General features: G+C 33.6%; 1 protein-coding gene across 3 annotated transcripts in view; it reads left to right on the top strand.

Annotated features, from left to right (window-relative positions):
- Positions 1–3254, top strand: part of GRIA2 (glutamate ionotropic receptor AMPA type subunit 2) — a 186243-nt gene extending 182989 nt beyond the window's left edge. For all 3 annotated transcript variants that reach the window (XM_005217677.5, NM_001076321.3, NM_001185116.2), the window contains 1 exon segment: positions 1–3254. This exon segment is cut by the window's left edge and continues 678 nt beyond it. The gene's annotated coding sequence lies outside the window, so the exon portion shown is untranslated.
- Positions 3255–11776: the final 8522 nt, after the last annotated feature.

Below are 11776 nucleotides of genomic sequence, written 5' to 3'. Positions count from 1 at the left end.
AAAGCCAAATATGTACATGCTAAGGAAAGAAAACAAAGAGTCAATCTTGTAGTAATTTAATATTGTTATTAAAACTTTAATGTATCCTATTCTTTAACATTTGGTGTTAATATAAAATTACTTGGCAGTGCTTGACATTTGAAATAAACATTTTTCTATTGTTTTATTTGCAAGTGGTCCAATTAATTTTACTTAGCTACAGTTTGGTCATCAATAAGTCAAGTGAATTCAAAGACTATTAAATTGTTAGGTTCCCAGAGAAATTAGCTCACTTTAAAGAAGACCAGGAGGTTCTTAAAGTATAAACTCCCAAAACAAAATCTGAACCTGTTTTTAGTATGTCTTCTCATATATAAAGCATTTAATCTCTGTAGATAAATGCTAATATATTTTAAAAGCTAATCTTAAAAAACAAATACCAGAGTATGTGAGGTTCCATTTTAAAGTGTTTGAGAGAGAGAAGTATCAGTTGTATGTAAAGTTAGAAATGCCTTGAAAGTAGATAGATGCCTGTTGATCAAATTCCATAAACTAAATCTGTGTTTTTGTTTTTAAAATTTTAAGAGCTGGCATAAATCTTATATATTATGAATAATTTAAGCACTTTTGAGTCACCTGCAATACAGTTTCTTCCAATTGTCATCAATATAAATGACCTTAAAATAAATATTTTTTATACTTTTATTTCTTGAGTGGAATAGCTATTTTAAAATGCCCAGTGTGGCTAAAACACATATCTATAACTCATGACTAAAGATCTTGTATTTCTCTAGTTGAGAAATGTAAAGGATCTGTCTTTCCCTTCATAAAAGACCATTTATTTCCATCGAAGCCCTTTACAATATAATTAATTCAGAGTTTAAAATTATTAACATTCAGTCATAATTTTTAATATTTTTATTTTTACTATCTCTGCAGGCACCCACTTGGTGTTTTACTAAGTGTCTTAAAAACATTCTTATTTATTATGTATCACAAAGGGAAAGAGAAATGTGGAGTCTTAAGAGCAATCACTTGCATGGAAAGTGGTGGTGTGAGGTATCATGATATACTTCCTTAAATTTAGCTGTCCCTAATCACAAATTCCAGGATAAAACAATATAATTTTAGTGCATTTCTCCTCATCAGGAATGTTGGAGGTGCATTTTAAGTTTAAATCATCAATGCTAGAATGACCAAATTGCAGACTAATTGTTTCCATAGTATACTTAAAATGATTTTTAAAAATGAAAAAGATGACAATATACAATCAATGCTATTTAATGTACCTCTGGGCCTACTCTTCTACAAATTGTAGCTTATCAATTTTTCTCTGTCAAGCTTGAACTAATGTAAATAAATTGAAATAATGTAAAGTTATATTTTCATGTTTTTATAGATACAACATGACAAGAATACATAAATGTAAGAGTATTTCAACTATGGATAATGTTGATTGGATAATGCACATCTCAGTTACAAGCAGTAATCATAGTATAATACCCATGTAACGGTGCATCAATATATTGTTATATAAATATATATGTGTGCATCAAGTGAAATGTGGTCAAACAAGAGTGATGACAGCTGTCTAAAGGTTTTTTTATTCATTTTATATAAAAACTGTTATGGAAAGACCAAAATGTTTATGAACTATTCTTATGTAAATTTACAACTGTCCTTTATGTACTTTTTTGTTTACAGTATATGGTACCTTATTTTCTGCTGTGTTAAGTGGGTGTCAGGCTCCAAGGAGACATACACTTTCTACAACTTCTATTGAAGATATTGGAATTTCCAATTTTTCATGTGTACTATGTCAGAAAATGCTTTTGATTTTATTTTTAAATCTAACATCGGATGGCTTTTTCGGATGTTGTAAAAACTTCAGTCATACATAAAACATGTTCTTAAAAAAGACAAAGATCTTTATTTATTTTTATGAGATAGTTCTTAAAACTAATAATAATGAGAAACAAACAAACAAAAAAGTACTTACGTGTAGTTCCAAGCAAACCCAGCTGTTTCTACTCAACAAGGACCTCCTTTGCTCCGTGTATACATTAGCATAATACACTTGTAATAAAGTAGAAATAACTTTTTAAGCTAAAATCATTAACATTTTCAACATTCCGAGCTTACACTCACTAAGTGTTTCGGGCATATGTAGAAATATAACTATTAATTTTGTTCCTCATTTTGCTCTGTGTTTTGTCAGCTCAGCTGCTGTTATAACCATAACAGAAGAGCAGAAAAGTAACTTGCTTTAAAAATTCCACAGTGTAACACATTTCCAGGCATACATGTTTCCAAAAAGTGTTCATGTCTTATTTTATTGAAAGAGAGTATTGATGAGAAAGTAAAAATCTTGCAACTTTGTCTTTCTACAAAAACGATCATCTAAATATTTAGACAGTGCTTTAAGATATATTCTAAAATTAAACCATTTTAGTTCCTCAAACTTGCACATTAAAATTTCTTGTATAAAAGTTTGCAGTTTGAATATATTTAATGTTTCAAAGTTGAGTGTACTAATGCTCTGCTTAAATATACAGTAATCTTAACATTCTGCAATCATAACTTTGCAAATGCTGTGAATATTTTGGTGGTCATGGTAATAAATAGAGCAAATGAAGAGAAGCATTAACAGCATAATAACCCTATAGGATGACTTTAATACAACACCTTGACAATACCATTAAAAAAACATTATTGAAAATAATTAGAAACTATACAATGTGATTTTCTTCCCAGTTTTCTATTTCCTATCTCATCATATCCTAGAGTTATCAGCCTAGGAAATATAAACAAAACTCAATACTTTAATGCCTTAAAAGGTACGTGTGGGTCTTTAAACTTGTTTTAGACTGGGTAAGAGTTTATTTCTTAGAGAGCCTGAAATTCTGTTGTGTATAATTAGGTGCAATTTAGGTAAATATTCCATTTTCCTCTAACTGAAATGAAATGAGTAGGTGTATGGATTGAATTAGTTACACATGTTCTGTATTGCCAATTTTAATTGATGATGTAAGGTTTATTAGTAATATACTATGAACTTTGGAGAGTTTATTGGTTAAGTCCCACAAATTTTATATGAAGTCTTTGTTGTTGTTTAGTAACTATGTCTTGTCTGACTCTCTTGTGACCCCATGGACTGTAGCCACCAGGCTCCACTGTCCATGGGATTTCCCAGTCAAGAATACTGGAGTCGGTTGCCATTTCCTTCTCCAGGTGTATGAATTCTAAATAAGCTTATTAAAGGAAATCAAATGATATAAACATCTGCTTAAAAGTAGAGTACATTTCGTGCTAAGTGTTCCAATGCTAAAAAATGATTTATTTTTAATCACCAATATTAAAGATGGGTAAGTATAAATGAATCATCATGATATTCTGAATGAGAATTTGGGGTTGCACTAAATGTTTTCTGACAGTTGTGTCAGATTTTTTAAAAGGGATTCACCCTCATAATATGTTGCTTGGACTAGATCATGACATTGGGGATTCTATTAGGTATTAATCAATAAATTATACTTCTCTATTTCTGTGTTTCAAACAACTCATATCATATGGCCCTCTAAGTACATGAAGGTTCAAACATATTTACATAAAAATGAAGATATTCAAGCCCAGAGACTAACACAAATGACCAAATATCCAGTGCAAGTAGGCAAGTGCCTTGTATAAATCTAGATCATAAGAATATGTGTGTTTATATATATATTTTTTCCTCCTTGCTTCACCATTTTACATTCTCTTCTTGTTCTTTTGCAATTTTTTATATATTATACTTCTAATGGTAGCTAGTTTTAAAGTTTCATTCATCTCACCTTTTGGCTTTTATTTCATGCTAACCCATCTACTTCTGACTTGAGAAGTAGAATCTTTCCTGAGATTTTACTTTGAGGTCACTTAGAATGCAGTTCATTTTGTCAAAGTTAGGACAAGACAGTCTCAGAGTCTTCTTAATAACCACAAAAAAATGACTAAGAATTTCTAGAGTGAAGTAAAAATTTTCTGTCAAGCTGTATTTCTGCATCACGGGCATATTCTGATTCAATAATTGCAAATTTGTTATATTCCTCCATGTACAATTTACAGAATTTCTATAGGAAAAGGAAGGCTCTTTCATCTTTAATGTTTGCTCATCAGAATTCCTTCTTTAAGTCACTTTAGAATGAACGCAAGTCAATTTTCTATTTTAATTCTACCCTCGAGCACGTTCAGATTATTTTTTAATTGTCTTTTTTCCCTACTAGGTATTCATCAGTTTTTCTATTTCAGAACCAAGTTCCTTTTTGGATATGCATAAATGCACTGTTACTTCATTGGATATGTCTGAATTCATCACAATTTGGTCATGTTTCTTTCTTTTTTTTCTTCCTTTTCAGGTTCATGTGCCAATTTCATTTTATTGTAAATTGGAATGTGGGGGAGTGGATTAACCACTTGGGAGGGAGTCAAAACCAGGATTCTAGCTTTTCCTGCCTTTGTTCACGTCTCCCTTGGTCTCTTGTCTTCTCACCTGGAGGATGTGGATGCTAGGACTGTCTCCTGGGATGATGAAAGGAAATGTAATATGATCAGTTAAAACATAAGGCAACATTTCTCTTCTTTAAAAAGTAAAGAAATGAGTTTATGCATTGGGGTTCCACTTGGTGCAGAAAAATCAAGTTTAGTATTCAGTTCCAAATATATTTTATTATCTCAAGACATTCACTAATTCTGTTATGCATTCATTCAGTTGAACAAGTATTTATTGAATGTATCTTGAATAAATAGAAATTGAAGGAATGGTTAAGCTGGAAACCTCTATTCTGATGATTAGGAATGATGTTTTCTTTAAAGCATGTGGATTTTGATCTGATTCAACTTAGAAATAATCTAAGTATGTGGATAACTCTGACAATTAAAGAGTTATATCTCTGTGTCCAACAATTTTTAACTCAAGACATTCAAATTTAAATTTAAAGTAGATATCTGATAACATTCATCAACAATCTCTTTAAATATTGACTCAAAATATTTTCCTTTCTCAAAAAAAATCCTAAGTTTCATAAATTGTGCTTGTCCATAAATTTGACAATCAATCAATATTTCTATCTCTATTTTCAAAGAGTAAGTCCATTAACAAATACCACAGTTTAGTAATTCTAAATTGTTGCCATATATATGATTATGGTATATCTCTAGAATCTGTTTCTTTAGATAAGAGTTTATTCAAATATCATTCAATATATTTTTGGTCAGCAGCTAAATAGCATCTGATATTTAAACTGCAACAAAAAAATTGAAGAAAAAGTATTTTAAAACAAGCTGGTAATTTCATATCTACAAGCCTGTCAATTGAGAATTTATTCATAAAAATTCTTAAAATGAATGTTACTACTTATTTTAAAAATTTTATTTAAACATTTACATCGTCACACCTAAATTCATTGAGGGTATTTTACTTCAGATGGAAAGTGTTTTGGAGGGATCTACACTTTTGTTGAATTTCCTAAATCAAAGAAAAAAATTTTTTTGTTTCATTTAGGAAGTTATGTATTATAATCATAGTATTTTAATTATCACTCCTTATATTACCAACATTAATAGATAAGAAAGACTATTAGGTAAGAATCAGAACCAACATCGATTATAACTTAATGTATGTTTGTTTTCCATTTTTATTCTTTTTTTTTGAGATAATATAATGCAGTTTAGAGGTTTTTTATGTAAACATCACCTTCCCCACTCCCCAACATCTTATTATCAAGAATTTTGTATTACAAAAAGGAAAAAAAATGTGTTTATTTAAACCTGAAGCTGTTGGATATAGTTGACCCGTATCTAAAAGCACTTTTGTGTAAATATATATAGATTTACAAGGAAATAGCCTAATGAAAATGATTTGCAAGGTGGTTGAGATTCTTATGAAAATGGAAATCTGTAGTATTATGAACTATATGCTCTTGCTTTCCCTGTGTCTCTCTTCCCCGCCACCATTTCTCCCTTCCTAAATTAGACTTGCCTTTTCTCTCAACTATCAGAGGACAATTTTACTGAAGTCTGAGTCATGAATGGCAGTCACATGTGACACTGAGTTCTACGTGATTCTGAGATGAGAGATAACATATCGACATTTACATAGCCGTCTTGAAAATGCGTGCCTTAGTTCGCAGTGAGGTTTGGTATAGATAATCAGTGTGACATTTGTCATCTTTATTTGGGGTTGCCTTTAAATTAAAATGCACTCTTGAGTTTATAACTATACTTAGTTTGTATCTGAAATGCCTTTCAAGTCTGTTTTATGTGCATTATTCTGTCAGCTATTTGTGTTAAAGAGACAAGCATGTCTTTGTTCTTTTTTATTTAATATTGTTTGTGTTTCTGTGTTTGTGTATGTTCATGTGTGTATTAAAAATATTCCACATCCTCTATAGCATTTATTCTGCTAATTATTTATAACATTGCTAACATACCTTCAAGTTTTTTTAACTCAAAAAATATTCAGTGGATTGAAGTACATTATTAAGGATAATTTAAAAGAGCTTTTGAAAGAAAAGCAATTAGTAACATAGGACATATGAGTCAAAGTAACTAAATCAAGCCCCAAATTATACCTTGCTGTTTTTTATTTAAGATTTATTTCAAAGTATTTGATTCTTCAAAATTGAATTTCTAATATTCATACTTCATACTTAGCTGTCAAAACATCTCCATGCAGGGAAGAATTTTGGAGTCATGTTTACATGGTATCCATGTAAACATGTTTTGTATTTTCTTCATCAAAAAATAATAACTTATGGTGAATAAAATTGTGCTTCAAAATCTGGAAACAGTTTTCTGGAGTTAGGAAAAAAGGGTATCTGGAGCTAGGAAAAAAGGGTATCCTTCCAAGTATCTGAGTAACAGTTTCCAATATCAGAGGATATTTAATTACGAGTATAAGCTTCAAAGAGTTGTGATCATCTTCAGGGCAGAGGAGTTAAATCTTTGGCCAACTATGCAGAGATGGTCATGGACGATCCAGGATTATAACCCAGGGCCGATTCCTTACTCCCATCAGACACAATCTCTTTAGTTCTCAAACACCTTTAATTTTTTGAAGAGTAGGCACACTTAATCCAGAGGGACTTTGTGGGTAATTATTACCTTACTTTTTGGCTTAGGATGCACTCTTGTGATTGGATTTGTATCCAGAAACAAAACTTACTCTGAGGGAAGTAATGACAAAGAACTGGCCAGAGAAACATCATGAGAATTGATAGACAATTCTAAATGTTATTGCTATAAAAATTTCTGAACATACTTATTTTTTTTGATGTCAAATATCTATAAGGAGAAAAATCTTTCAGTCTAATAATTGGTAAGGAAATAACATGTTCATCTTTCAGGTCAGTTCAGTTCAGTCACTCAGTAGTGTCCGACTCTTTGCGACCCCATGGACTGCAGCACACCAGGCCTCCCTGTCCATTGCCAACTCCCAGAGTTTACTCAAACTCATGTCCATTGAGTCAGTGATGCCATCCAACCACCTCATCCTCTGTCATCCCCTTCTCCTCATGCCTTCAATCTTTCCCAGCATCAGGGGCTTTTCAAATGAGTTCTTTGCATCACGTAGCCAAAGTATTGGAGTTTCAGCTTTAGCATCAGTCCTTCCAATGAATATTCAGGACTAATTTCCTTTAGGAATGACTGGTTGGATCTCCTTGCAGTTCAACACCACAGTTCAAAAGCATCAATTCATTATTAATTAGTAAATAGTGCCTAGAAAATGTAAAAACATTTTGCAAATAAAAACTTGAAGAACTGATTAAAATCCTGGATGGACTATACAGTGTCAAATATGCATTTTAATGTTTATTTTTTAATATGTACATAAAGATAGTATTGTTCAGTTCTATGAAATTTTAAAATACTAATATCTGGGATTTTAGTTTATATAAAGCATCTGCATATAAAATGTATTATTTTTACAATAATTTGTATATTTCAACACATTTTTATGTTTAATTCTCAAGCTTACATTCACTTTTTTAATGCATTATCATATTATTCCTATTACCATACTGTCCTTCCCGATACAATGGCAAAACACAAAAACATTTTCAGAGTCATAAGATTTATCATTTGTGCCTGAAAAGCATCCATGGTTTCCTATTTTCACTTTATATTCCACGTTTATGTGTTGATAATGTGCCTTTCCACTTTGCCAGTTCTCATTCCTCAGGCATCTGTGGGACCACGATTGCCCTTTTTATTTCTCCATTCTTATCAGTATGACTCGACACAAATCTTTCTGATACATAATTTAACATAAGCCAGCTAATCTCTCAACTAGCACGTAAAGATGTCCCTTTCTTCTTTTTTTTTTTCTAATTTTATTTTATTTTTAAACTTTACATAATTGTATTAGTTTTGCCAAATATCAAAATGAATCCGCCACAGGTATACATGTGTTCCCCATCCCGAACCCTCCTCCCTCCTCCCTCCCCATACCATCCCTCTGGGCCGTCCCAGTGCACCAGCCCCAAGCATCCAGCATCGTGCATCAAACCTGGACTGGCAACTTGTTTCCTACATGATATTTTACATGTTTCATTGCCATTCTCCCAAATCTTCCCACCCTCTCCCTCTCCCACAGAGTCCATAAGACTGTTCTATACATCAGTGTCTCTTTTGCTGTTTCGTACACAGGGTTATTGTTACCATCTTTCTAAATTCCATATATATGCGTTAGTATACTGTATTTATGTTTTTCCTTCTGGCTTACTTCACTCTGTATAATAGGCTGCAGTTTCATCCACCTCATTAGAACTGATTCAAATGTATTCTTTTTAATGGCTGAGTAATACTCCATTGTGTATATGTACCACCGCTTTCTTATCCATTCATCTGCTGATGGACATCTAGGTTGCTTCCATGTCTTGGCTATTATAAACAGTGCTGTGATGAACATTGGGGTACACGTGTCTCTTTCCCTTCTGGTTTCCTCAGTGTGTATGCCCAGCAGTGGGATTGATGGATCATAAGGCAGTTCTATTTCCAGTTTTTTAAGGAATCTCCACACTGTTCTCCATAGTGGCTGTACTAGTTTGCATTCCCACCAACAGTGTAAGAGGGTTCCCTTTTCTCCACACCCTCTTCAGCATTTATTGCTTGTAGACTTTTGGATCGCAGCCATTCTGACTGGTGTGAAATGGTACCTCATAGTGGTTTTGATTTGCATTTCTCTGATAATGGTGATGTTGAGCATCTTTTCATGTGTCCCTTTCTTGTACCACATGATCTGAATCCCCTACAACCACTGAATCCCAAGTGTACATGCATGCTAAGTCACTTTACTTGTGTCCAACTCTGTGCGACCCCATGGACAGCAGCCCACCAGACTCCTCTGTCCACAGGATTCTCCAGGCAAGAATACTGGAGTGGGTTTCCATTTCCTTCTCCAGGGTTTATGTTTACCCCAAGCAAACCTGACTAAATGCTTTGTGTTCCAATTCTGCAGCTAGTGATGCTGTATTTTCCATGATTTGCTTAAATGTCAATTTCCTTTGTTGAAGTGCGAGCTTCCTGAAGGCAGGGAGTAAGTATATCTTACTTGTCTTTGAGTACTTAAAACCGTGTTTAAAAATACCGATGATGATAGCTTACACTTACAAAGCACATATTCTGTTCAACATCACATTAAATGTGTGTGATGTGCATGATGCAAATGTGTCGTGAGGTACGTGCCAAGTCACTTCAGTCTTGTCCAATTCTCTGCGACCCCATGGACTGTAGCCTGCCATGCTCTTCTGTCCGTGGAATTCTCCAGGCAAGAATATTGGAGTGGGTTGCCATGCCCTCCTCCTGGGAATCTTCCTGACCCAGGGATCAAGCCTGCATCTCCTACATCTCCTGCATTGGCAGGCAGGCTCTTTACCAGTAGTGCTACCTGATGTATACACTATGCTTTTAATTATCATTTTGCAGATGAAAAATCTGAGGCACAGAAAGGTAAAATAATTTTTTCAATGTCATGGAGCTGGTAGGAGGAGGAAGCAAGTTTCCTATGGGGCATGTGTAAATTTCACATGGGAAGATACTGGCTACAGTAACACTATGTGATAAACATGTATCCTTAAAAGTAAAAATAAACTAAGGTTTCACTCACCAAACCATCAACAGGTACCCAGAGCAGGCACTCAGACATCACTGAAGAACATCTCTGGATATACATGGAGAAGATGGTATAGAGTGAAGTCTGGTCGGGGGGTGGGGGCAGGGGGAGGCTGTGGATGGTGGATCGAGGGCAGGTAGGATGTGCTGTGGGAAGTACATCACTCAGGTGAGGATGAGCTCCTGACAGATGTGTCCAGGGATAACAGAATTGCTAACTGCCATCTAAAACAGGGCTTCACAGTAGCTTCTCTTTGGTCCAGCTTGGAGCCAGAGCAGAATTACTAAGAAAACAGAAACAACATTTAACAAATTATCGCCTTCTCCCAAGAAACTTCTTTAGAGCACGTTATTTTTACATAATGCTTTTTTTGGTTAATCTCATCAATTTTATTCATTTATTAATGCATTCACATTCAGCAAACAAACATTGCCTTCCTGACAAATCTAAGACAGTATGATTTTAATTCTAAGATTAAAAAAAAAAAGCTCCCTCCAGACTGTCCCAAAACTAAATTTAAGGTTTGGGGCACTAATTTGGAGATGGAAATTGCATGCATTCTAATTACATAAAAATACAAAATATTGCTAAAAACCCACTCATAGGAGAAAATATAACTGACTACAGGGGTTATTTGGTATAAATAAGTATTTTTTCCCTGCTTTTTAAAATCATATTTTGTGACCAGATTCCTGTAAATATCTCCTAATCAACTGAAATTCATTTAGTTTAACCATTTTTATGATTTCCTTTCCAAAAGGCCTGTACTGTTTCCATTTCTTCTTCGTCTCCTTAACTGAATAAACTCTTAGTAACTACAATATAGATATAAATATTTCCGGAAGATTTCTTTTTTCCCTTCTATCTCAATTCTTCCCAACCTGTAGACTCTCTCTCTGGGTAAACCCATTTTTTCCTACAGATTTAATCATCATCTCTGCTGACTTTTCCCCAATGTGTGTGGACAGACCTGCTCTCTATCCTCCATTCTAAATCTAGTGATTTAATTGTCTAGTATACTTATTGATATCAGTGATATTATTTACAATAATGGCTAATGTTCATTGACTATCAGCTAGCTGCCAGTCACTTTTAAACATTTTACATATATCAATGCTTCTACTACAAGGATGCTATGAGTTCAATAATATCATGTTCATCACACCTGAATGAAATAGAAGCAAAAGAAATGACATATCTGACCCTAAGCCCCACCTATAGCTAGAAATTTCCAGGGACAATATGATCAGATTCAAAACTGAAATTACGTTCTCAGTAAATGTTGTGCCTCCTTCTGTCCATTTTTGGTTATGTTTGACTCTTAAGCTACTATTAAATAAAAATAAACATTAAAAAAGTAAATAACATTTTCACATTTTTGTATATGTAGGAGAAATCCTTTCAGAGCTGGTTATTTCCCTTCACATTCTGTATATCTGTTTTGTGTGTGTGTGCTTAGTCATTCAGTCATGTCTGACTCTTTGCAAATCCATGCACTGTAGCCTGCCAGACTCTTTTGTCCAAGGGATCCTCTAGGAAAAAAAAAAAAAAACACTGGAGTGTGTTGCCACGCCTTCCTTCAGGGATCTTTCCGACGTAGGGATCCAACCTGGGTCTCCCGCATTGCAAGCAGATTCGTTACCATCTAAG

The sequence above is a fragment of the Bos taurus genome, chromosome 17 (assembly GCF_002263795.3).
Source record: "Bos taurus isolate L1 Dominette 01449 registration number 42190680 breed Hereford chromosome 17, ARS-UCD2.0, whole genome shotgun sequence".
NCBI lineage: Eukaryota > Metazoa > Chordata > Mammalia > Artiodactyla > Bovidae > Bos > Bos taurus.
This window is presented reverse-complemented; position numbering and strand designations above follow the sequence as displayed.